The sequence below is a fragment of the Lissotriton vulgaris genome, chromosome 10, assembly GCF_964263255.1.
Source record: "Lissotriton vulgaris chromosome 10, aLisVul1.2, whole genome shotgun sequence".
NCBI lineage: Eukaryota > Metazoa > Chordata > Amphibia > Caudata > Salamandridae > Lissotriton > Lissotriton vulgaris.
This window is the reverse complement of record NC_141698.1, coordinates 898,751,851-898,778,372: the sequence shown is the minus strand read 5'-3', so window position 1 is coordinate 898,778,372 and position 26,522 is coordinate 898,751,851. Positions and strand designations below refer to the sequence as shown.

The following is a 26,522-nucleotide window of genomic DNA, read 5'->3' as shown; positions in this document are numbered from 1 at the left end:
ATTTTAGGTCCTTGTTGTTGCTATTGTGGTGGGTTCTAAAATGACGCGCCACAGGGTAAGTATTATCTTCTGATGTGATGGCCTTCAAGTGTTGTAGGATTCTTATATGGACAGGCAGCTTTGTACTGCCCACATATTGTAGTGGGCAAGGACATTCCAAGATGTATATTGCAAAATCAGTTTTGCAAGTTAAAGTTTTACTGATTTTGTGCTGCCTGTCACGGAATCCATCCTGATAACTAGTGCGGTTTACCCCATGGGTGCATGCCTTACAAGACTTGCATTTGTGGAAACCCCCTCTAGTATGGTACCACAATGTTTTTGCAAGTACTTCTGGTCCGGTGCCCACCAGTCTGCTCCTCATATTAGGGGCCCTACTGTATGTTACAGAGGCTCGCTTGGGTAATTTGTTTCCAATGATGTTATCTTTTAAAACAATGGGCCAATTCTTATTGATAATTTTTCTTACTTCCTGATGTTGGGAGGAGAAACCAGTAATAATTCTGAATGCTTCAGTTTTAGAATTACTGGCAGAGTCCACTGTAATAGTGCCTGGTTCCATAGTCGCCAGGGAGTTAGATTTTGCTAACAAAGAGAGGCGGTCCAAGGCTTTACTTTTGTGGATGGCTTCATCAATAATTTTCTGGGAATAACTCCTGTCACGAAACCTGATGGAACTAGCATTCTGTGCTTCAGCTAAATCTTTCTCCATACTGCATAGTCTACGGAGTCGCAGCATTTCACCATAAGGAATACTCATGATGAGGTAGCGGGGGCGTGCGCTATCAGCATGGAGTGTTGTATTTCCAGCTGTTTTTTTACGATACAACTTAGTGTGTAATTTGTTGTCATGTACATAAACTGAGGTATCCAGAAAAGGGACCTGATGTTGACTGAGTTCCCCTGTGAAATGTATATTTAAAGCATTGTTATTCAGATGATCAATAAACAACAGTGCTTCTTCCTTGCTCCCCCTCCATACCACAAAAAGATCATCAATGAATCTATGCCAACTAATGACATGCTGTCTCATTTCATGCTCAAATAGCGTATGGAGGACCAGTTCCTCCCAAGCTCCCATGTGCAAACATGCAAAGCTTGGGGAGAAACTGGCCCCCATAGCAACTCCTTGTAGTTGTCTAAACAGTAAATTACTGAACATGAAAACATTGTGTTTAAGACAGAATTCAAGCATTTGTAACAACATTGCATTATGTTCATGAAAAACAGGATCCCTCCTCTTGAGAAAATAATGTATTGCCGCAATGCCGTCCGCATGGCGGATACTGGTATAAAGGAATGTTAGGTCGAGGGCTATTAGCCAATCTCCCTCACGTATCTGTATGGTGGAAAGTTTAAGCAAAAAGTCACCTGTATCCTTAACATAAGAATCCAGGCCCTTCACATAATTCTGCAGGAAATAGTCGATGTATACCGACGTTTTTTCCAGTAGGCTACCTCTGGCAGAGATGATGGGTCTGCCAGGGGGGTTGTTAATGTCTTTATGTACTTTTAGGAATAAAGTACATAGATGGTATTACCGGAAAATCATTTTTCAAAAAATTGTACTCCGGTTCAGCCAGTAATTTTGCTGCTTTCCATTTTAACAATTTATGATATTCAAATTGCATATTTTTTACTATATCACCTTTTAGTTTTTCATAATGATCCTTGTTGTTCAGCTGTTGAAATGCCTCCTTCTCATAGATGGTCTTGCTGAGAATCACAATGTTCCCGCCCTTGTCACTGGGGCGTACAGTGATGTTGTTGTTCGCTTTAAGTTTTAGTACCAAGGCCTCGTAGTCAGATGTTCGTTGGTCATATTTGTATTTCATTTTGATGACTTTGCTATGTAGTTCCTTCAGGTCACTGACAATGTTCTCATGGAATAAGTCTATGGAATCTTGTGGCATGATAGGGCAAAAGGTAGATGAGGGTCTGCACGGGGTGAGAGGTTTGGTATTTGTAGACAATATCGGGGACTCACATGATCCCGGTATAGATGTTCCATTCTGTTCTATAGTCAAACTGTCATTTCCATCATTCGTCCATAATGCATTGAGTTCTTGAGTCAAGGACGGATTTATGTCAACTATAGTGCTATTTTCCATTTCATTAGCTTTCAATAGATGAAATTTTTTCAGCTTTAGTTTCTGGGTGGCTTTGTAGAAATCAGTGCGAGTGGTAGCGTAGTTTAGATTATTCCTAGGTGCAAAGGATAACCCCAGCTTCAAAATATTTTCCTCCTTGGCTGAAAGGGTAACATTGGTGAGGTTAATAATGGTTTGTTGGGAATGGCTGTTTATTTCTTTTCCCACTGACCCCTGCCCCTGCCCTTCTTTTTCGGCGGGCAATTGCTTGTTTGGCCCTGCCCGCGCCCTCGCCCTGCGGCTCCTCCTGCGGACGTAGTTTTTCCACTTTCTCCGTAGTACTTTCACATCCCAGGTCTTAAAGTTTGGAGGCGCTCCTCGCATAAAAAACTGATCTCTTCCCCCGGTGATGTTTTTTTGCTGACATTTACGCCTCCCATCTGCCTCTGTTCAGAATCTGTATCGCTTCCTGGGTCTGAACTGAAATCGGATACCCCAGATTCCTCCGCGTTGGCTTGTGTTTATTTGTAATTGCGTCTGCCCTGAGTCTTTGCATGTATGTTTCCAGTGGTACCACCTTTTGCCTTACGGATACCATCATACTTCCTTGAAAAAGTGAAGATTTGTCCTAGATCATAATCTTGCCTATCTCGGGCAAATTTGTAAGTCTTTCTGGTTATTATTTTTTCCTCTTCCTTTTTCAATCGGGCATTCATTTCCGCCAAAAGCTACGTTCTTTCATCCTCAGTGCCCAGGGACTCCAATTCCTCATATAAACTGGCAATCTCGTCCAGCAGTTTGGTTCGATCAATTTCTGTGTATTTAATTAAAATCAATACCAGCCGCCTTGACGCCTCTAGATTGCTGTCTGCCCACTCCCTCATGAGTTCCGGATAAGAATTTTCGTATGTGGGTGATGTTAGAATTCTAAGTCCCCTTGGTATCCGGTTCACCTCGATGTATTTCTGTAAGGACTTAGCCTCCCACCATTTGCTTTGTTCCTGGCTGGACTTTTTTTCCAGGATCTTAATCTTGCCATGCAATGTTTCCGTGTTGGGTCCCCCTTGTGGGTTCGGGGTGTTTAGGGTATTGATGTTAGCACTAGGGGGCTCATCTGAGAACATGGTCGTGGCTCTCTCCTCCCTATCCCTCACGCTGTCTGCCGACATGTTGTTTAGCGATAGTGTTATTCAGGACAAACAAACAGTAAATGTAATTTAGCACAAAATACCGTATTGCCCCGCTGCCGCATTGCTTTCCGCCTATCTTCCGATGGATTCTTCAATCCGGGTGGAGCGTCTTCACTTGCCTCCGGCGTCTTTTGATATTTCCCGACGCCGATTCTGCGAGGACGCAATCACTTCTGGTACAATCCAAACCGGTGACAGGGGTCAAACGTCAATTTCTCCTTCCAGAGAACACAAACGCCGAAGAAAACTCCGGTAAGGATCCTCTTGTGGTGACGTTGACCTCAAAGTAGTTTCAATTTCGGAAAGGGTCTCGTGTCTGGTCGCGTAGATCCAAACGACCATAAATATTACCAAACCAAAGTTCCACTTGCACAAAACAGCTCACAGTTTGCACAAGGAAGACAATGCACAGTCCAAAATTTGTGGTGCTTCAAATTTTCTTTAATTGCATGCCGGCATCATAACGTTTCGGCACACAGGTGCCTTGCTCACATGACAGCGACCAATAGTGAGGGTGATTAATTTAAAGTGCAAGTGCCTGACTCTGATTGGGCTCAAGGAATAGAGCTAGAAAACAGACTTAATAGGAATCATCGTTAAATACAAAACAGTTACAAATCCTTCAAGTAAAATACATTAAAAATATATATATATATATATTCACTGAAAAAACCATAGGTTTCACACCAGTTATAGTTAGCTGGACATGTTACTCATACAAAACCATTGAAATTCCCCCGTTATAGTTAGTTGTAATCACTATAACTTGCGCATCCGCAATCCACTGCTGATGATGTCACATATTACATCATTCATGTCATGGTCAGTGACATCACTGATGACACTATGCCCCCTTGATTTGGTCCCCCCGGGGTGGTAATTTGAAAAAAGAAAAGACTGGGTTTAAAAAAAAAAAAAGATTGGGCCTTGGGGGTCCTTGTGGGACCACCTTGTCAGGCCTAGGGGGTCAGGGTGTTTCTACCCTGCCCCCTTTTTGTGTTCTACAAGTTTATTTTTCTGCTTTCTTGTGCCTCTGTCTACCGAGCACAAGATGGCTGCCAACACTTCCTGGTTTGGAGTGTTGACAGACAATGAGCATGCAGCTTTCTCTGGAAGATACGCGTACCGTTCGCGTACCCCGCAATTGTTTTTTTTTTTGTTTGTTTTTTGGGGCCTTGGGGATCCTTATGGGACCCCCTGAGCAGGCCTAGGGGGTCAGGATGCTTTTACCCTGCCTCCTTTTTGAGTTCTACACGTTTGTTTTTCTGCTTTCTTGTGCCTCAGTCTACCGAGGCACAAGATGGCTGCCAACAATTTCTGGTTTGGAGTGATGACAGACAGTTAACAGTTAGGTAAAAAAAGGGGTTTTTCCGTTGGGAATTTAGGTGAAACACACCTTCTAATCTACTCTCATGCATTCAACTATTTCATACATTCCATAGATTAATATCAACAATATTGAGTTTCTTGGCCAACACTTAACAAGGAAAAAACCTCTTAAAATTAAAATAATGTACATTTATTGTATAATAAAATTTTAAAACACATTTGTAATCACATAGAAATCCATAAAAAGTATACAAAATCACATAATTTAAAAAGAGGAGAAGGAAAATCCAGACAATACACTTTGTCTTGTGGTATAGTCAATTCGAATATTTCATTGGCAACAATGGGGAGGCTTTCCCTTCCTATACCCAAAACTTTGTTGACAACTCTGAAATTTGACCACTCTGCAATGCGTCGACGCGTTTCGGAAGCTTTGGATGGTTACGGCTTCCTTCTTCAGGACAATAACAATATATCTCCACAGAAAATAGTCACCTAGTGCATAAATACAACATTCTTTACTTCTTATGTTATGTAGTCCTATGTACAAGCCAATTCTACATTTTACTGTTAACAAGCTAAATTCAGATACATTAAAATCCATTTATTAGAGAAACACAATATACCAGAAGCTTTGTAGTTATATAAATTTTCACTTTTTTCAATAAAACCAATCTTTTACTGATATTGGCACTGTTTTTTCAAGTCATGGTAAGTGTACCGCCAATGTACCCATAATTTTTCAACCGCTCATCTTACGATTCTCAACCATTCATCTATCATTCATACATCTATGGCACTCACCGGTGCGATAACATCTTGGTGAATGAATTTAAACATAAGTTTGTTGTTCTTCAGGTAAAACGATCTCACCTGAAGCTGTAACGCATAAATAAATACAGCTCTATAATCGTGTTTTTAATTGGATAACGCTAAGTTATTTATACTGGCATTTTTCCAATTACCTGTATAATTATCAGCTCAACCTCTGTGGTTTATTTCAGTTGATTCCAGATGATCCTACCAGGAGTGTTTGTTAGCACCTGGCAATAAATGGGGACATTTTATTAATTATCTCCACATTTATTTTACATATACCGATTATTTCCAACTGAAAATACGGAATAATTTTCAGAACCTTTTCATGGACTCGACAAATATAATGTCTGTGAAACATAAGTGTCCTACAAGTGAGAAGATTACTCACATTCTTAGGTCTATTTAAACTACTCATGGCTTCTTTACATTTCTTTTATTGTTGTTAGCCGCTCACCTGATAAGATTCCTGTTGTCTTTATCCTTTCAATGCCTTATGGTACTATATGTTTTATGATTTTCGTTTCTAATTTCCGTTTCTGAAAAGCATAATTTAACTTGCTAAGTATTTATCAGCATTTAGTTAAACTATTATACATTTTAATCGCTGCTGTATTTTATGGCTGCTCACCTCTTTAAAACATCAACTTTTCAGTCCGATATTAAACCTCATCAACCAGGGTGCTTTTCGTGGCTGCATTTAAAAATACAAGAGAGGTGTATATAAGATGAATTAAAATTAATCATGCTGTTTTTTTCTCTCGTCATAAAGCCTCTAGCTGTCCCATAGTCATTAACTGAACCCGACCCCATCTAGCGGCCGTGACCTACCGCTAACATTTTTAAGAAACAGGGCAGGACTCTTTGAATACGTTAAACCCGATCTAAACCGGTTAGGCTAAATACTAACTCTTTCTTTTAATTTAAACAAAACCTTTTTCAGCTTTCAGTTGAGCCTACCTTATTCAATGCGCCCGCTAGCATTCCCCGGGATGTTCACACCACGTCCTCCTGATCACGGGTATTATTTTCTTTAAACAGCGCAAGAGTTACCGGGCGGCTTTTAAATACGTACCGCTGACGTCACTGTGTTCTGCGTCGGTTCTTTTTTTATTTTTTTATTTAAACAAAACTTTATCTACCTCCGATTTATTGAGGGTGCAGTGTTTTGCATTAGTATACGATAAACATTGTCAGTTTATTTAAAGACATTTTGTGAAGTATTTCCAACCCTCATGCACAAGTATGTGCCCATATAATTATACGGTTTGGGCGGATAACTTCCCTGTTTATCTATAATTCAATATACAACTTCCTTACTCCATGTTAACACAAGTTATTAACAACATCTCGTTTTTTATGTTATAATATAAAGTTCTTTGTTTAAAGTGGGAACTGACTCCCTGATCCTTTTGGAATATCTATATATTTATTTTAAACTTGATTTTTACTCCAATTGCGGGTCTGATTGTTTTCTTTGGACCCATTTTTACAAGTACTTCAAAACTATATCGGACATTATTTAAACCCCATAATCCTGGATATTTCATATGTGACCATCCTCACTTTGCACTCTCAGTTGTTTTGATTATTTAAGCTGTGATCCTCTTCCAGTCCTCTTTAGTATTAAGGCCCTGGTTCACTGTATCAAGCAGCGAGATGTACCACTGCTCCCTGTTTTTCCGTTTCATTTCTATATTACCACCTCTCTTTGAGGATGTAATTTTTTCCACTATAAACCAAGAGAATTCAGTACAGCTATGTTTTAGTTTGGTGAAATGATCTACCATTGGTGCATTTGTTTTGCATGTTTTTAGGGCTGATCTATGCTCTAGTAGGTGAAGCCTAATTTCCCTTCCTGTCTCGCCTACGTATGCTAGCCCACACGGGCACAGTATGATATATATTAGATTCTTACTCCTGCAATTATTCAAGGATTTGGAGGTAATGGTATACTTATTGTAAGTTAATGTTTTCGAAACAATGCAATTATCGCAAACCGAACAGCTGTTGCATTTATGGTTACCTACAGCTCTAGTGCCATCCATTGTCATCTGGTTATTAGTGTTGGTCTCTCTATAGGTGTGAACTAGGTTTTGGCGGATGTTTTGATTCCGCCTAAAGGCAAAGATAGGTTTCGGAATTATCAACACAACAACCAGGCCCCTCAAGACTATCCCAACACAAGGAGCCAGAGATATCGTCATTAAATCCAATAGAGACATATAAATTCCCGATCATTAATCTGTCTAGCCATGCACTCAGCCAAAAGGAATTGGAAGTCCTAGAAAAGGGATTTACTTTTGCACCGACCGCCAATGTAAATAAATTTCATTTGGAAAAAGACTTAAAAGCCTTCTTCCGTAAAATCCGATTGAGGGAATTTTTTAAAGATAGGGAATATACACCAGCTACTAACATATCAGGACTCAGGGAGAAATCTGTCTTCACACCCTCCCTATCACAAGTGGGGAAAAATGTAGATACTTTTGAAAAAGTGGTCGAATCAAAAATACGACAATTAATTGAACAAGCCCACCCTGACACAAATAATATGTCTAAAGAACATAGGAAAGCGATGATTGACTTAAAAAACAACCAACAACTTACAATTAAGCCTGCAGACAAAGGCGGAGGTGTGGTGGTATTTAATACAGATGATTACGAAGCCAGAATGCTAGAATTGTTGAATGTTAGAGAACACTATCAGAGGATATCTTTTTCTAAACTTGAGTCTCTAAAGAAAGAAGTAATTACAATAACTGATGTAGCTTTAGAAAAAGGATGGATCTGTAAGGCCGAATATGATTTTTTAAACAATAAAAACACGAGGATACCAGCTATATATGGTCTCCCAAAAATACACAAAAGCCTTCACAATCCCCCAATGAGACCTATAGTTAGTTGTATTGGATCGCGCCTTGAACCTTTGAGTCAATATGCTGACACCTTTCTTAAACCTTTGGTGACAGAACAAAAATCATATGTGAGAGATTCGGCCCATATCATCTCCATGATTGAAGGTATGGAATATAACCCTTACAATCAGATTTTAGTGACCCTCGATATAGAGGCATTATATACCAATATACCACAAGACAACACCCTGGTGGTTATTGATGAGATTCTTAAAAAGGTTGACCTAAGAGGAGCTAGTAACCAATTTATCATGCAATGTATTACATTGGTATTGAAGAACAATATGTTCCTGTACAAAGAGGAATTGTTCCTCCAATGTAAGGGCACCAGCATGGGCGCAACCTGTGCCCCGAGCCTGGCATGCCTCTATGTTGCTGAATTCGAGAATAGGCATATCTTCAATGAGGCGGCGCCACTCTTTGAGAATATAAGGATGTGGCGTCACTTCATTGACGACATCCTTTTTATATGGGAAGGTCCAGCTGAAACCTTAGATGAATTCTTGGCCTGGCTAAACCTGGGAGATAGTAATCTCAGATTTACTGCAGTCTATGACAGACAAGCAGTTAATTTTTTTGGATATTACCATACAAAATAGAGAAGGTATACTACAAGTGGAACTGTATACTAAAATAACGGACAAAAACACCCTGTTACATTATAACAGTTATCATCCGCGATCCCAGCGTGATAATGTACAGTTTGGACAGTTTTTGCGGTATAGGAGAAATTGTTCGAATATGACTGACTATCTAAAACATGCAGATAATCTGGCAGAGAAGTTGAAAGATAGAGGATATCCGAGAAAACTAATTAAGAACTCCTACAAAAGAGCTCGGTTTTATAACCGGGACTCTATGATATATCCTGAACCTAAACCAATCAATTCAGCAATTGATTCCAAATTGGTCTTTGTCAGCCAATTTTCAAACATTAGTAACAAGCTGAAAAATGTCATTAATTCCAATTGGAGCATCTTAAATGGTGGCAATGAAAAAAAGATTCCGAAACCTATCTTTGCCTTTTTATTGTTTAAAAAATCATATTCGGCCTTACAGATCCATCCTTTTTCTAAAGCTACATCAGTTATTGTAATTACTTCTTTCTTTAGAGACTCAAGTTTAGAAAAAGATATCCTCTGATAGTGTTCTCTAACATTCAACAATTCTAGCATTCTGACTTCGTAATCATCTGTATTAAATACCACCACACCTCCGCCTTTGTCTGCAGGCTTAATTGTAAGTTGTTGGTTGTTTTTTAAGTCAATCATCGCTTTCCTATGTTCTTTAGACATATTATTTGTGTCAGGGTGGGCTTGTTCAATTAATTGTCGTATTTTTGATTTGACCACTTTTTCAAAAGTATCTACATTTTTCCCCACTTGCGATAGGGAGGGTGTGAAGATTTCTCCCTGAGTCCTGATATGTTAGTAGCTGGTGTATATTCCCTATCTTTAAAAAATTCCCTCAATTGGATTTTACGGAAGAAGGCTTTTAAGTCTTTTTCCAAATGAAATTTATTTACATTGGCGGTCGGTGCAAAAGTAAATCCCTTTTCTAGGACTTCCAATTCCTTTTGGCTGAGTGTATGGCTAGACAGATTAATGATCGGGAATTTATATGTCTCTATTTGATTTAATGACGATATCTCTGGCTCCTTGTGTTGGGATAGTCTTGAGGGGCCTGGTTGTTGTGTTGATAATTCCGAAACCTATCTTTGCCTTTAGGCGGAATCAAAACATCCGCCAAAACCTAGTTCACACCTATAGAGAGACCAACACTAATAACCAGATGACAATGGATGGCACTAGAGCTGTAGGTAACCATAAATGCAACAGCTGTTCGGTTTGCGATAATTGCAGTGTTTCAAAAACATTAACTTACAATAAGTATACCATTACCTCCAAATCCTTGAATAATTGCAGGAGTAAGAATCTAATATATATCCTACTGTGCCCGTGTGGGCTAGCATACGTAGGCGAGACAGGAAGGGAAATTAGGCTTCGCCTACTAGAGCATAGATCAGCCCTAAAAACATGCAAAACAAATGCACCAATGGTAGATCACTTCACCAAACTAAAACATAGCTGTACTGAATTCTCTTGGTTTATAGTGGAAAAAATTACATCCTCAAAGAGAGGTGGTAATATAGAAATGAAATGGAAAAACAGGGAGCAGTGGTACATCTCGCTGCTTGATACAGTGAACCAGGGCCTTAATACTAAAGAGGACTGGATGAGGATCACAGCTTAAATAATCAAAACAACTGAGAGTGCAAAGTGAGGATGGTCACATATGAAATATCCAGGATTATGGGGTTTAAATAATGTCCGATATAGCTTTGAAGTCCTTGTAAAAATGGGTCCAAAGAAAACAATCAGGCCCGCAATTGGAGTAAAAATCAAGTTTAAAATAAATATATAGATATTCCAAAAGGATCAGAGAGTCAGTTCCCACTTTAAACAAAGAACTTTATATTATAACATAAAAAACGAGATGTTGTTAATAACTTGTGTTAACATGGAGTAAGGAAGTTGTATATTGAATTATAGATAAACAGGGAAGTTATCCGCCCAAACCGTATAATTATATGGGCACATACTTGTGCATGAGGGTTGGAAATACTTCACAAAATGTCTTTAAATAAACTGACAATGTTTATCGTATACTAATGCAAAACACTGCACCCTCAATAAATCGGAGGTAGATAAAGTTTTGTTTAAATAAAAAAATAAAAAAAGAACCGACGCAGAACACAGTGACGTCAGCGGTACGTATTTAAAAGCCGCCCGGTAACTCTTGCGCTGTTTAAAGAAAATAATACCCGTGATCAGGAGGACGCGGTGTGAACATCCCGGGGAATGCTAGCGGGCGCATTGAATAAGGTAGGCTCAACTGAAAGCTGAAAAAGGTTTTGTTTAAATTAAAAGAAAGAGTTAGTATTTAGCCTAACCGGTTTAGATCGGGTTTAACGTATTCAAAGAGTCCTGCCCTGTTTCTTAAAAATGTTAGCGGTAGGTCACGGCCGCTAGATGGGGTCGGGTTCAGTTAATGACTATGGGACAGCTAGAGGCTTTATGACGAGAGAAAAAAACAGCATGATTAATTTTAATTCATCTTATATACACCTCTCTTGTATTTTTAAATGCAGCCACGAAAAGCACCCTGGTTGATGAGGTTTAATATCGGACTGAAAAGTTGATGTTTTAAAGAGGTGAGCAGCCATAAAATACAGCAGCGATTAAAATGTATAATAGTTTAACTAAGTGCTGATAAATACTTAGCAAGTTAAATTATGCTTTTCAGAAACGGAAATTAGAAACGAAAATCATAAAACATATAGTACCATAAGGCATTGAAAGGATAAAGACAGCAGGAATCTTATCAGGTGAGCGGCTAACAACAATAAAAGAAATGTAAAGAAGCCATGAGTAGTTTAAATAGACCTAAGAATGTGAGTAATCTTCTCACTTGTAGGACACTTATGTTTCACAGACATTATATTTGTCGAGTCCATGAAAAGGTTCTGAAAATTATTCCGTATTTTCAGTTGGAAATAATCTGTATATGTAAAATAAATGTGGAGATAAATAATAAAATGTCCCTATTTATTGCCAGGTGCTAACAAACACTCCTGGTAGGATCATCTGGAATCAACTGAAATAAACCACAGAGGTTGAGCTGATAATTATACAGGTAATTGGAAAAATGCCAGTATAAATAACTTAGCGTTATCCAATTAAAAGCACGATTATAGAGCTGTATTTATTTATGCGTTACAGCTTCAGGAGAGATTGTTTTACCTGAAGAACAACAAACTTATGTTTAAATTCATTCACCAAGATGTTATCGCACCGGTGAGTGCCATAGATGTATGAATGATAGATGAATGGTTGAGAATCGTAAGATGAGCGGTTGAAAAATGATGGGTACATTGGCGGTACACTTACCATGACTTGAAAAAACAGTGCCAATATCAGTAAAAAATTGGTTTTATTGAAAAAAGTGAAAATTTATATAACTACAAAGCTTCTGGTATATTGTGTTTCTCTAATAAATGGATTTTAATGTACCTGAATTTAGCTTGTTAACAGTAAAATGTAGAATTGGCTTGTACATAGGACTACATAACATAAGAAGTAAAGAATGTTTTATTTATGCACTAGGTGACTATTTGCTGTGGAGATATATTGTTATTGTCCTGAAGAAGGAAGCCGTAACCATCCAAAGCTTCCGAAACGCGTCGACGCATTGCAGAGTGGTCAAATTTCAGAGTTGTCAACAAAGTTTTGGGTATAGGAAGGGAAAGCCTCCCCATTGTTGCCAATGAAATATTCGAATTGACTATACCACAAGACAAAGTGTATTGTCTGGATTTTCCTTCTCCTCTTTTTAAATTATGTGATTTTGTATACTTTTTATGGATTTCTATGTGATTACAAATGTGTTTTTAAATTTTATTATACAATAAATGTACATTATTTTAATTTTAAGAGGTTTTTTCCTTGTTAAGTGTTGGCCAAGAAACTCAATATTGTTGATATTAATCTATGGAATGTATGAAATAGTTGAATGCATGAGAGTAGATTAGAAGGTGTTTCACCTAAATTCCCAACGGAAAACCCCCTTTTTTTACCTAACAGTATACTGGAGCTCTATTTTCCCTTGGGTCATAGAGAGCCCCTCTCTTTTTGTTAAAGACAGTTAACAGCCAATCAGCATGCAGCTTGTGCTCGCGAAGGTACGTGTACGGTACACGTACCTGTACACGTACGGTACGCGCCTATAGATATATATATATTTTTTCTTTTGATTTTCTCAGGAACTACTGGAGCGATTTACACCATTTAAGCAAAAGCGTGATCTGCGAATCAGACTCTACCATTTTACCAAATTTCTTGTAATTCCGTTCAGCAGTTCGGGCTGTAGCCGTGTCTAATGGTCCTATGGAAAATAACATGGGGAAAAAACGATTTGGGACCCCCCTTTTTTCTCAACCCCCACTTGACAAATCCCCCCAAAAATTTGCGAAGATTCATCAACCGGCGCCAAAGTTATTCCAAATAGAATGCTGTGGATTTCCTATGGAAACTAGGTCCTAACTATATATATATATATATATATATATAAAAATATATATATATATATATATATATATATATATATATATATATATATATATATATATATATATATATATGTATATGTATGATAATCCCTAGGTAGTTATAGTTAGGATCTAGTTTCAATAAGAAAAGCATTTTTTGGCCTGGCTATAACTTTGGTGTTGTTTGACCAATCTGCATGAAGTTTTCCCAAAAAAGTGTCATGGTGGGTACTATCATTATGGAAAGTTTAGGGGTGATCTGTGCAGTGGGGACTGTGAATTTGGAACACGAAATAAGGTTGCATTTTGTTAATTCCCAAGAGAATCTTTAGCCACACCTAAGGCCCGAACACCTTAACGGGCTTACACCAAATTTGGCAGGGAGATAGATGTCAATTCAGGAAAGTGCCTTTTGCTTATTTGTTGTAAATCCATTCAGCATTGTGCTCACGTGTGAGGAGGAGGAGCAACGAGTGAGAGCAGGAGTGGAGGGTGCAGCAGTTCGGAGGAGCGGAGCGGAGCCGAAGTTCAGAGGAGCGGAGAAGCCAAAAAATAAAACCCGTAGAAAAATCTGTAGCTGCCGCCGACGCCGCCGCCGAGTTCAAGAGACGGCAGCGGGCTGCAGGAGCTGCAAGTACTGGCAAGCATCGGATTAGGCGCAGAGGACCCCTCCTGCACTCCCTCACTGCACCACCGAGAAGCGAGAAGACGATAAACTCGCAGCTGTTGCCGCCGCCGCCGTGGTGAAGAGAAGGCGGCGTGCAGCTGCAGCGGCAAGCATCGACTTCAGCACAGAGGACCCCTCCCGTACTCCCACACTCCCTGCATTTTCGAGAGGCGAGGAGCGAGAAGTTGAAAAACCCGCAGCTGTTGCCGCCACCGCAGAGGTGAAGAGAAGGCAGTGGGCAGCGGCCAGCATTGACTAAAGCACAGAGGACCCCTCCCGCACTCCAGCACCCCCTGCATTTCTGGCAGCCGACCTTACTGCACCAGCACCGGCATAGGAGGTGTGTGAGCTGGGTGCCCTGGCATTTTGGTGTTCGGAGCCTGCAACACGGAGGACCACACTGAATAGAGCGGCATTCCAGTACTGTTCTGGGTGAGGAGGTAAGAGCTGCGGTGTCACTGCACCGAGAGGGTTACTCTAGTCGAGTACAGCAAGGGAATTAAGGTGAGCCAGCCTGTCGTACTGCCTCTTCACCTGGCCACATTTTATATATAGTTGAGAGAGCGCAATTTGAATATAAAGTATATCGTAGCCATATTTAGACGTATATGTTATAAACGTAGGAATGAAATGCATATCGTAATGTGAAGTTGATGACTATAGCATAAAGTCAATTAAAATGATATCATGATATAGGAAATGTATAACTGTATTCACTTTAGAATGTATTAGATTTAGAAAGCCGTATACGTAGTGGGCTAATGTAGAAATGCTTACGAACAGTAGAACGTGCAGAGTAGAACTCATGTACGTGTGTAGCTTTAAATACAGAAACGGCAAGAGAAATGTAACGTGGAGAAACGTGCAAGGAGCATACATATAACGATGTAACCAATGAGAATATAAAGTTAGGTTCCATGTATAGGGTTTATATTCTATGTAAAATCGTATTCGTTTAGAAGAAACGTAATTGCTAAAAGCGTTCACATATAAATGTATGTTAAAGGTTATACTGTGTAGAAGAAGTTGTAGGAATGCTAGAAGAGTTTAGGTCATTTGTGATTATAACCTGACTAACCGAGGGTTCGCAAGAGTGTGGTCTAATGTATGTAATTTAGTGGGCTCACAGGAGTCGTGAACAGTCTTTACATGAAGGTGCGAGCCGAAGAGTCTAGCATTTGTTAGATTTAAGGTGACAAATGTCGAACGAAGTTTATTGCCTAAACATGAGAGGAGGCGATTGGAATTTGAGCTTTGTTTTTGAATGACCATTCACAGGATCTCGTAAGGTCAGAGAAAGAGTTGTAATGTTAAGGTCTTGTTTAAGGTTATCTGACTTTGGATGAAAGTGTCAACTAAAAGTCGCCAACGAGAAGATGAAGATGACATCTAAGGAGAAGGGTCAACCTAACGGACGACGTGAGGAGATGAAGCAATGGAAAGAGCCAGAAACTGACATCATCGGGGAAAGTCCGTGGTGGGCGTCAAGGGGCGTTCCACCCACACTGTGATTGTGTATTTTAGGGACAGCACCCCGGGGAGAAGATAGCAATTGGAGATTAGGAACAGCGAGGTGAATTGCTCAGAGCGAAGGCAAGGGTAGATGCCTTGAGCAGATGCGCTGAGAGAGATCAGAGCGCAAGGGAGCAGTAGGCCGAGGACCCTTAGAAGAGCGGATGGGTAGGCAGAGAGGGTACTGCTTCTTAAACTTAAGTTACCTTTAGAGGCTAAGAGAGTTTGAACTTCTTTGGAAGTCAAACTGCTGACACCTTTTTAGGGAAGAAACTTGCGAAATAGGGATGTCACCTAGTATAGAGTAGGGACAGATTTAACTTGATTATTTTCTCTTTCTGTAGATGACGCAAAGGAACCACTCTACATCGAAGCTTTGAATTGCTGAGTTTGGAATGGATTTTGTATTCTTTGTATACTTTGAGATTTATCCTGAGAGGATTGTAATTTGCATTCAAATTTGACTTTTATATAAAAATACTTAAACTTTATCAGTTGTAAGTGGTTCTTCAGAGTGGCGTCATTTAATGGGGTATGACTAAACCTATGTGGGAGTTGTCTTTTACTCAATGACAGATATTAGCGGTCCAAAATTGACGAATGAGATAAGTTATTAAATTGATCATAATCATAAATTGATATCAAAATCTCATTCCCCGCAGTTGGTAGCAGAGTAATGATGGTTATCTTCTTGAGGAAGACAACCTAGGCCAGGTTTAGTTTACCCCAAGGTCCCTAGTCATCGACGACCAGAAGAAGAATCCCTGCCGAAGAAGGTGCTGACGGTGCGTCGAGAGAAAAGCAGCAGAATCGGTCGAGAGTGAGTATAAGGGTCATGCGTTGTAAGATTGCGGTGTTTTATGTTGTTCCTGTGTTGTAATGTCAAGCGGAGTTGAATGCCTGTAGTGTGATTGAGGGAAGGTTGTGAGCGCGCGCAACCGGATAAAATCTTATGTCCAGAGGGCTTAAGTGGTTCGGGTGTATCGAACACCCAGAGTAATTTGTCTACCATTTAATGGGGGTCATGAGGTACCATTGATCGCCCGCAGACCGATGATAGGGGGAGCGTTTGAGTGAGTGTATGAGTAAACGCATGCTGGTCGTACGTTTACTGTGTGAAAGTAACCTATCAGTGAGGTGAACGTCTGACCGTACGAGGAAAGACGTCTCGCCAGTTGAGGTGACAATTACAGTTAGACTGTGGCCGTACAGTCAGAGAAAAGTGATCGCTTGGACGGAAGTAGTCATTTTTCGGCGTATGAATGAAACGCATGCAAGATCGCGAGACGAGTTGAGAAACGAAGGAAACTGCTGTAGAGAGAACAAGTGACGTCAGCGTAGAGTCGCGCTGAGATTGGTCAGTCGGCGTAGAACAGCGTTGGGATAGGCTGACTAGCGAGAGTCGCACCGGGATTGGAGGTTGTCATCGGGACGTAAATAAGGAAGAGAATTAATAAGAGGAAAATCGTAGATCATCAAAAATGAAGTGCTTTAAGGGTTTAAGAAAGATCTTTAGGAAGAATAGAAGAAACTTATATGCTGGAGAAGAAGCTCCACCAGAAGGCACACCAGCTTATCATATGGCAGTAAATGTAGGCTTACACTCAATATTATGGATTTCCGAGTGGAATAGGCTAACAGAAGGAGAAAAGGAATTGACGTTCCCGAGATTCGGAACGTTTAAGCTAGACGTGTTGAACCAATTGAAAGCGGTAATGCTTGCAACAAGACCTTTACCGAGGCCGACACAATTCGAAGCTCTTAGTGCATGGTTTAGAGCAGCACACGCAAAAGGCGTAAAGAGGCGTCAAGAAAGAGTGAGACGATCAGTAAAGGCATTACAGGATGCTAAATGGGATGAGGAAGCTAAGAAGTGGAGAGTGCAAAAGATAGAAGCAGACAAACTGTTCACCATGATAGAAGCTACGGGAGAAAAGAAACCCCTAGAAGAGGAAGACGAGGATAGCGAAACGGAAGAAGAACTGTTAGAGAGACTGTTAACAGAGAGACCACCTCCGTATAGCGGTGAATCCGCAAGTCCCATATTACAGCAAGGGGAAGGAGCTAGATGGGGAGAATATAAATCGATCCCAGTAACAGAGTGGGACTCCAACAAGAGTGAGGAAATACCCCAAACTAGTTCCGAACAGAGAGTAGTGGGAAGATTTGTGGTCCAGAAGGTGCCAGAGACGCAATGTGCAAGGTCGTACCAAATGCCAGACGCTTTACAAGTACCTGTTACCATAGGCCCTATTGTGTCAATCTACAACCCAGAGGGGGTCCAGCAGGAGGAACAGGCACGATGGGACAGGGAAAGGGCAGAGATGGAGAATAGGAATACCACGATGAATCCTCAAAGACAGAGATTAGCACCAGTGAGTCGGAGTACCCCATTAGATTCCGCGACGGGTCCCTGGATAGAACAAGGGGGTCAAAGAGGATCGATGGATTTGAGGGGACCAAAACCGAAATCCTATAAGGAATTAAGGGAATATCTGAAAGAATGGGACACTGCTGAGGAGGCTAGGAATAAAAGTTTAGAAACAGGAGCTGAATGGAGAGACCAGGATAACAAGGTCCTCTCTCATTGTGGAGCTGGCAAAAGCAGCCCAGAGTGGGAGAGAGGGAGTCAAGGAAGCAGAAGAGATAATTGCCCTACCATTAGTGGAAATAGGCAAATGTGCGATGACAGGAGTGCAGGGTGTGGTGAAGTGCCCCGCGTCACTTTCAATGAGGGAGAACGAAGGACGCAGGAATATCGGAACACTTTCAGATGCACACACCATACTCTGGATGAAAATGTTCAACATTGGAATCACGGAAACATGGAGAGTCGCGAAGCGTCTCGACATGCATCCGGTGATAGTGGACGAAGTCATGAGAATTTAGGGAGTCGCGAAACGTCTCGCCATACATCCGGTGATCACGAAAGAGATCGCGGGGGCATGGAGAGCCATGAAGGACCTTATCGTCTGTTAAGTGATACCAGACAGCAAGCGAGTTACAGTGGTTTAGAACAGCACGGAGGATCTTATCTTGTGGCTGGAGAAACCGAACTGAAAAGACGGAATGTAGGATTGAAGGATGGAGCATTGTTCCACCACACCCCAAGGGAAGATGGAAAGGCTTGGGATTTAGAGAGGTGGGAACAAAGAGATGGAAGAAAAATTCCTCATAACTCACCCGTGCTCAGGCGTAGGGCGCATAGTGGAGGAGAGAGGGATATGAGAGAACAACCTAGGACAGACGTACTGAAAGCCGAAATAAAAGCAAGACGCATAGATGTAATGAGTTTAAAATCAGACTTAGATGAAATAATTGACGGCACAGTGGCAATCGAGAGGTTAGAGCTGTACGCTCCAGATGAGATACTGTTTTTATCTAAGGACGTTACTCGAAAGGCAAGAGCAGCTCATGAAAAGTTATCTGAACTGGCTGATAAGTACATGATAGACATATCACGAACTAAGGCTTTGCAGGCCAATCATAGGCTAAATTGCACAGACCTAGATTTGGATGAGCGCAGAACGATTGGACTGAGAGTACACATAAGGGAATTGGTCATGTGTATTAGAATTTGGAGAGATCTGGATAGATGGGAGGAAAGATGGTCCAAGAAGGGATCTGTCAGACGGAGTACACTTGTGAAGTCTCAGGATACAGACGTAATGCGAATGGAAGCTTTCCCTTTGCGAGAAATCGCGAACGGAAACTACGTGCATGTACCATGGAGTAGGGGGGATTTAGCGGCATTCACTAATTCCTTCCCGAAACTTAGAGAAAATCCCGTTGAGTGGTACAAGCAGGTAGAAAGATTCGTGAAGATCTCTAAGGTTCTCTGGATCGATTTGAACACATTGTTCGATATCGTGGTACCCGGAGATTTGTGGACGGCATGCAAACTTAGTATTGAATGGCCCACTTGTGAGCCTCAGAGAGATACACAGACAGGTGGTCCATCAGACAGAGTCATGGAAAAATACGAAAGGGTAATAACATGGCTGAAAGAGAAAGTGCCGGTGCAAGACATAGACTGGGTTAAGATAGATCGAACTACTCAGGAACCGAAAGAGACAGTTCATGAGTTTTATGAAAGGTTACTGAAAGCATTTAAGCAGTACAGTGGGCTAGACGTAATGGATCCTAAGGACATAGGACAGTTTGTGTCGAAGTTTGTTCTCGGATTGAGACCAGACATAAGCCTAATGATTCAACAGCACTTGATCTGTTGGCAGAACAAACCTTTAGACGAAATTCTGAGGTATGCTAGATACTGTAGCGATGAGATAGACTCGAAGGCAAAGAAGCTTAAGGAGAAGTTAATGCTAGTACAGATGCAGGCAGCTGGAAAGGGTGGACAGCGACAGCAGGGAACAGGAGCGCAGGCAAAGAAACAGAATAATCAGACCAGAGAAGAGGAAGAAAGACCGAGACCGAGAATGGATATCGCAACACTGAAAAGAACAACCAGGTGTCATCAGTGTAACGAGGTGGGACATTGGAGACGCGAGTGTCCGTACAATATTGAGACAGGGGAATTAGAACAGGAGGAGGAAGAGGTACAGAATAACGTGGTTAAGGGAGCAACAGTCCCGAAGGGAAAGTTTATCAAAGGGGGGACTCAGACTCCTCGAGCCCCGTTTCCTCAACCGCCTCGAATTGCGAATGGAGGGAAAACCTACAGACAAATGCCATTGTTCGTAGGAGGAGAAGAATGCTACTACGTTGATCCTCTTACAGGGCAACGAGTGAATAGGGAAGAAGATTGCACTTTAGGAGCAGCCCTGGAAGTAGATCAGAGGGGACCATACGTAGAAGCTGAAGTAGCTGGATGTCCTACAACCTTTTTGGTGGATACGGGAGCCACTCGATCCACGTTGAGATCAGCGGTAGTCCCAGGTCTGCCGATATCAGGAGAAATGATTCAGGTGGTAGGAGTCGCAAACAAGAGGATGACGAATCCTCTGACAGAACCAGTGTCAGTAAAGATAGGGAATTACAGTGACGAACATCAGTTCGTGATCTGTGATTCTAGCCCGGTGTGCTTGCTAGGAAGAGACCTGTTGTGTAAACTGAATTGCACAATACATTGCACACCTGAAGGAGTAGAAGTACAGACCAACGATGAAGATGCCGATTTCAAAGTTGTGAACTCGCAGGAATGTGTGGAATTATATCCTACCTTAACAGTGGAGGAGCTTCCACAAGACTTGAGGGAGAAAGTGTCAGCTGAGGTGTGGGATTTTACTGGAGAAGAAATAGGCTTGATCAAAGGAGTAGACCCAGTAAAGATCTTGGTAAGACTCAATGCTGAGTACCCAAGAACACCACAATACAAGTTGACACCAGAGACGATTGCAGGAATAAAGCCTGTGATCGAATCCATGATTAAACAGGGAATACTGAAGGAGATCGTGGGTAGTCCATGTAACTCACCGATTATGGGTTTACAGAAGCCTAGTGGAAAATACAGAATAGTACAGGATCTTCGAAAGATCAATAATATTGTTGTCTCATGTTGTCCAGTGGTACCGAATCCATCCGTGATATTATTTCAGATACCGTTCCAAGCTGAATGGTTTACCGTGATAGATTTGTGCCAGGCTTTCTTTTCGATACCTTTAGATGAAGATAGCCAGTATCTTTTCGCTTTTAAGCTGGAAGATCGCGTTTTAACATGGTGTCGTATCCCTCAGGGGTATACAGAAAGCCCATCGATTTTTAACCAGCTTTTAAAGAGAAATCTTGAAGGTCTAGTACTGCCCAAGAACTCAGTTCTAGTCCAGTACATAGACGACCTCCTAGTTGCGTCAGAGACAGAGGAAGCTTGCAGAGAGGACACCATAACCTTGTTAAATCACTTGGCCGAGAACGGGCACAAGGTGTCACCAAGTAAATTGCAATATTGTAGGACTGAAGTGCAATACTTGGGCCACAGGATTGAAAAGGGGAAACGGAAGGTGTCTCCAGACAGAATAGAGGCGATTATGAAAATGAACGCGCCTACAACACAAAGAGAGGTCAGGATGTTTTTAGGCATGGTCGGTTATTGTCGACAGTGGATAGCCAACTTCTCACTGAAGGCAAAGCCGTTATTACAACTGACGCACAAAGGAGTGAGTGATCCGGTACCATGGGACAAAGACTGTTTGATGGCATTTTTGCAGCTGAGGGAGGACTTATGTCGTGCCCCGGCTTTAGGAATGCCTGACTATACAAAACCATTTTTGCTTTACTGCTGCGAAAGAGAGGGATGCGCTTTAGCAGTTCTAGCTCAGATCCACGGAGATGCGCGTAGGCCAGTAGCGTACTTTTCGGCTACATTAGATCCAGTAGCCGCAGCGTTGCCCGGATGTCTCAAATCCGTAGCTGCAACGGGTGTCAGCATTGAAAGATCTGAAAGCGTGGTGATGGGACATCAGTTAGTGGTATACGTACCGCATTCTGTGGAATTGTTAATGACCAGGACTAAGACTCAGCATCTGACGAATAGCAGGCTCACACGCTACGAGCAAGTCATACTGGCTGCCGAGAATGTGACCCTAAAAAGATGCTCTGTCTTGAATCCTGCAACTTTGATGCCACTTCCGAATGAAGTGGAAGATGAAAATTGTACAGATCATGACTGCCTCGATGTGACTGAACTATGCACCAAACCGAGACCCGATATCGTAGATGAGCCATTGACTGACCCTGATGAAATTTTCTTTGTTGATGGTTCATGCGTAAGAGACGATATCGGTCAGCTGAGAGCAGCTTATGCAGTTTGCACGATTACCAGAGTTATAGAAGCCGCTTGCCTGGAAGGAGTACACTCCGCACAGGTAGCAGAAGTTGTGGCTTTGACTCGTGCTTGCTTAGCAGGCGACAAACTTCGAGTCACCATATACACCGATAGCCAGTATGGTTTCGGGGTAGTTCACGATTATGGGCAGTTATGGTCTCAAAGAGGTTACATGACCTCCTCGGGTTCTCCCATTAGGAATGGAGAATTCGTGAGATTATTGTTAGATGCATTGCAAGGTCCGTCAGCCATAGCCGTTGTCAAATGTGCCGCGCACACGAAGAACGTAGACTTTGTGTCGCAGGGCAACCGCTATGCTGATGAAGTAGCACGTTATTGCGCAGAGCAAGGATATTCTCACACTGATGTGAAAGTGGGGGGAGTACAGGAAAGAACTGAATTGACCATGTTGTTAGACACAGTGGATACGTGGGATGAATTAAGGAGTGTTCAGGAGAATGCACCAGATGTTGAGAAAAAGGGCTGGGAAACAGCGGGTTGTGAGAAAAGCGAAATGAATTTTTGGGTTTCTGCCGATGGGAGAGCAGTTTTACCAAATGAGCTTGTTAGTCCAATGGCAAGGAAATTGCATGGATCAGCACACATAGGTAGAGATGCCATGGTGAGAGTATTCAGACAAACGTGGTTTAATCCTAAGTTTAGAGTAGCGGCAGAAGCAGTATGTCAGCGATGTGCGATTTGTCAGCAACTAAACGTGGGAAAGAGAACACCAGTTACATTGAGTCACATTGGGAGGTCTGGGGGGCCTTTCAATAGAATGCAGCTTGATTTTATAGAAATGCCTCCATGCAACAGACTCAGATACGTTTTAGTGATTGTCTGCATATTTTCTAGATGGGTTGAGGCTTACCCTACACGTAGATGTGATACACTTACAGTAGCGAAACTGTTACTTAGAGAGTTAATACCGAGGTTTGGGGTGCCATCCTCTTTGGAATCAGACAGAGGAACTCATTTCAATAGCGAAATAGTGAAGATGTTGTGCTCAGCTTTGAATATTGATCAGAAGTTACACTGCAGCTATCGACCAGAAGCTTCAGGGATTGTAGAACAAATCAACAGTACAATCAAGTCCAGATTGGCTAAAGTTTGTTCATCGACGTCCCTGAGTTGGCCAGACGCACTTCCAGTGGTTCTTATGAGCATACGTAGCACACCTGATAGGAAAACAGGCCTCTCTCCACATGAAGTGCTAATGGGGAGAGCTATGAGATTGCCATCGGTTCCGACTGCAGCGCTAGTGAACATCACAGACGACTTGATTTTGGACTACTGCAAGGGACTATCTGATGCCATTAATTCTGTGTCCCTCCAGGTTCAGGCTGCAGAGGTTCCATCAGCACAAGACTTGTGCCATGACCTGAGTCCTGGAGACTGGGTCTTGGTGAAAAAGCATGTCAGGAAGAACTGCTTAGACGTGCGCTGGAGAGGACCGTTTCAAGTCATACTTGTCACGAACACAGCGGTGAAGTGTGGAGGCCTGCCAAACTGGATACATGCCTCACACACCCGAAGAGTGCCAACACCTCTAGAAGAAACAGCTCCTCTCTCGGATGAAAATCCGGCGGAAAGCGGAGAAGCCATAGAGGGGGAAAGCCAAGCTGTGGAGGTGATCGAAGAGGCTGAACCTGTGTTGGAACAAGTCGACGAAGGTCAAGACACTAGCGAGACCGAAGTCGCCTCAGGAGAAGAAAGTAACTGGGAGACTGAATCGGACACCGAACAAGCTGAGAGTGACCAAGAGACTGGTCCAAGAACAAGGAGCAGAAGAACAAGGAGTGAAGAAGCCAGTTGGCCGGAGAGAAAGAAAAGGCCAAGCTCGGAAGAAAAGCAAGAAAGAACTCTTGTCCCGATCGCTGAAGAATCGGATCAGGAGGAAGAAACGACAGACTCAGGAACTGAGAGTCCACGAAGGTCGAGAAGGGTACGTGTGCCCTGCAGAAGGTACGCCACCCCAGAGTGGACTTATCTAGCAGATGTCTTGGGGACAGAAATCTGGGAGAGTGAAGAGTGTGAAAGTAATCGATCTCGATCCATTTGTGGCAGTGGAGATATGGATGTTGACGCCTGGACTCGAGACTGAGGGGTTACTGACTTTCACACTTCCCATACCCCCATACTTGAGTCGGATTAAGGATTTAGTGTTGAACAGATTACAATTTCCAACCTTTGGTCATCAAATATCAGAGGAAGAAGACAAAGTCATTCGTTTTGAATTATTGGAACTTGTTGCAAGAGCTGCAGGTACGAGAATAATTGTTGATGTATAGAGACTTTTGTATATAAGCTATAAAGAAGAAGATAAACTAGCGCCGAGTGGAAAGAAGAATAAAATTAGGGTTTACATTTAGAGGACGGAGAAGGGTTAGGGTTGTCTGTTGTTAAAAATAAAGAGACACTGTTGCGAAAAAGAGACTTTTGTTGATAAAAAGAATTTTACAAATCGAGAAGAAAACAAGGCAAGCTAAGGACTGAACTGATAAACTTTTTCGCAAGGGAAAGAGTCACGCTGTTTTGACAACATGGAGAACGGCAACCCAAACAGAAAAGCCAAATGTATAATAGGTACACTTATAGCAGTAGTGATATTTCTCATAATTACAGTAGTGACTATATCATATATAGTAGGACATGAAAGTGATAAAGAAATAGCAAATGTAAAATTTGTAACGACTTTGAAACCTGCTCTTGTGGGAAAGAAGGAGGAGAGCAATGTTATACATGAAAAGGCATTACTAGCAGATGAAACTCGTAGACTACACGTAGATGAGTCACAGGGAAACTTTAGGTCAAACGCATATGCAAAACTATTATACGAATATATCGATGCCATGGAGGCCAAAGATTGCTACGTCTGTATGCAATTGCCGGCTTCTGTAGATGAGGGCATTCGATATCATCATCTCCCATTGACTTATGGGATAACATGTAGCTTACTGCTTAGTATATTTTATGGTAGAGAAGGATTCGAGTACTACTTTTCGAATTATGATTCGGTACTGCCAGAAGTTCCGAGTTATAAACAAATGAATAAGTGGGACTATTACAAAAAGGAGGATAGACTAGCCAAATTCTTCCTTCCTTGGGATACGTTAGATACATCATATGCACGCAGAAATAATCTGACTTGCAAGGTGTCAGAGGTAGAAAAGAAGTTTATAGGACAAGTAGATGATCGGTACAGAAGGCAGAAAATTTTAAAAATGTCAGGACAGTGGAAAACTGATTGGACAGAAGAAGAGAAGGCACATAAAAGGAAAGGTAGCAATGGTCCAATAGCATTGGATAGAACGCAGAAAGGAAAGTTATGTTTAACTCGAAGCAAGACATATTATGAGAGTGAATTCGTAGGTGAAGTTAGTTGCGAGCACTCTTTTAAATTAGAGTACTACACGAAAGATTTTATGAAAGGGATGCAGGCTATTCCTAATGTATATTTTGTGTGTGGGAGAAATGCCTATGTAAAACTGCCTGACAATTGGTATGGTTCGTGTTACTTGGCAATTGTCTTCCCCAAAATATATCATGCAAAGGATTTAGCGATAATAGAAAGAAAGGCTTCGAGAAGAATGAAAAGGGAAGTAGGAGATGCAGAAGTAGTAGGAGACGTATTTGGAGCGATGTTTCCAATGTTGGGTTTAATACTTAACGATGTTAAGATCAGGAGACTAGCTACAGTCGTAGATAGATTATCTGCAAGTACTGCAAGATCATTAATGCTAATAGAAGGTGAGATGCAATCGATCAGAGCAATGGTTCTTCAGAATCGACTTGCTCTTGATGTGATATTAGCAAAAGAAGGCGGAGTTTGCAAGGCTTTGAAGGTTCAGGAATGTTGTACTTATATTCCTGATAATTCAAAACCACTAGAGAAGGTTATAAGAAACATTACACAGATTCACCGAGAAATCGAAGATTTGACAAAAATAAATGTTTGGGAAAAAGTAGGTAATGGAGTAGGAAAAGTTGGGAGTTGGTTTGCTAATCTTGGCAAAAGTATTATATGGTATATAGTAAAACCTGTATTAATAGTATTAATTTGTATAATCTCATTGTTAGGATTTGTGAAACTATATAAATGGTATAAG

The 26,522-nt window shown here is 41.4% G+C and overlaps 2 long non-coding RNA genes across 3 annotated transcripts; one reads left to right on the top strand and one right to left on the bottom strand.

Moving 5' to 3' along the window:
* Window positions 1–4,872: 4,872 nt before the first annotated feature.
* LOC147688981 (uncharacterized) lies at window positions 4,873–6,425 on the bottom strand. Its single transcript, XR_015300582.1, has 4 exons — window positions 6,386–6,425; window positions 6,057–6,119; window positions 5,575–5,652; window positions 4,873–5,104 (listed from the first exon to the last, which is right to left on the bottom strand). It is a non-coding gene; the product is annotated as an uncharacterized LOC147688981 (long non-coding RNA).
* A 4,724-nt stretch (window positions 6,426–11,149) lies between these two features.
* LOC147688980 (uncharacterized) lies at window positions 11,150–12,782 on the top strand. Of its 2 annotated transcripts, none has more exons than XR_015300580.1 (4): window positions 11,150–11,228; window positions 11,962–12,039; window positions 12,126–12,200; window positions 12,510–12,782. It is a non-coding gene; the product is annotated as an uncharacterized LOC147688980 (long non-coding RNA). The 2 variants fall into 2 exon arrangements; XR_015300581.1 differs by lacking the exon at window positions 11,150–11,228 and adding an exon at window positions 11,496–11,557.
* Window positions 12,783–26,522: the final 13,740 nt, after the last annotated feature.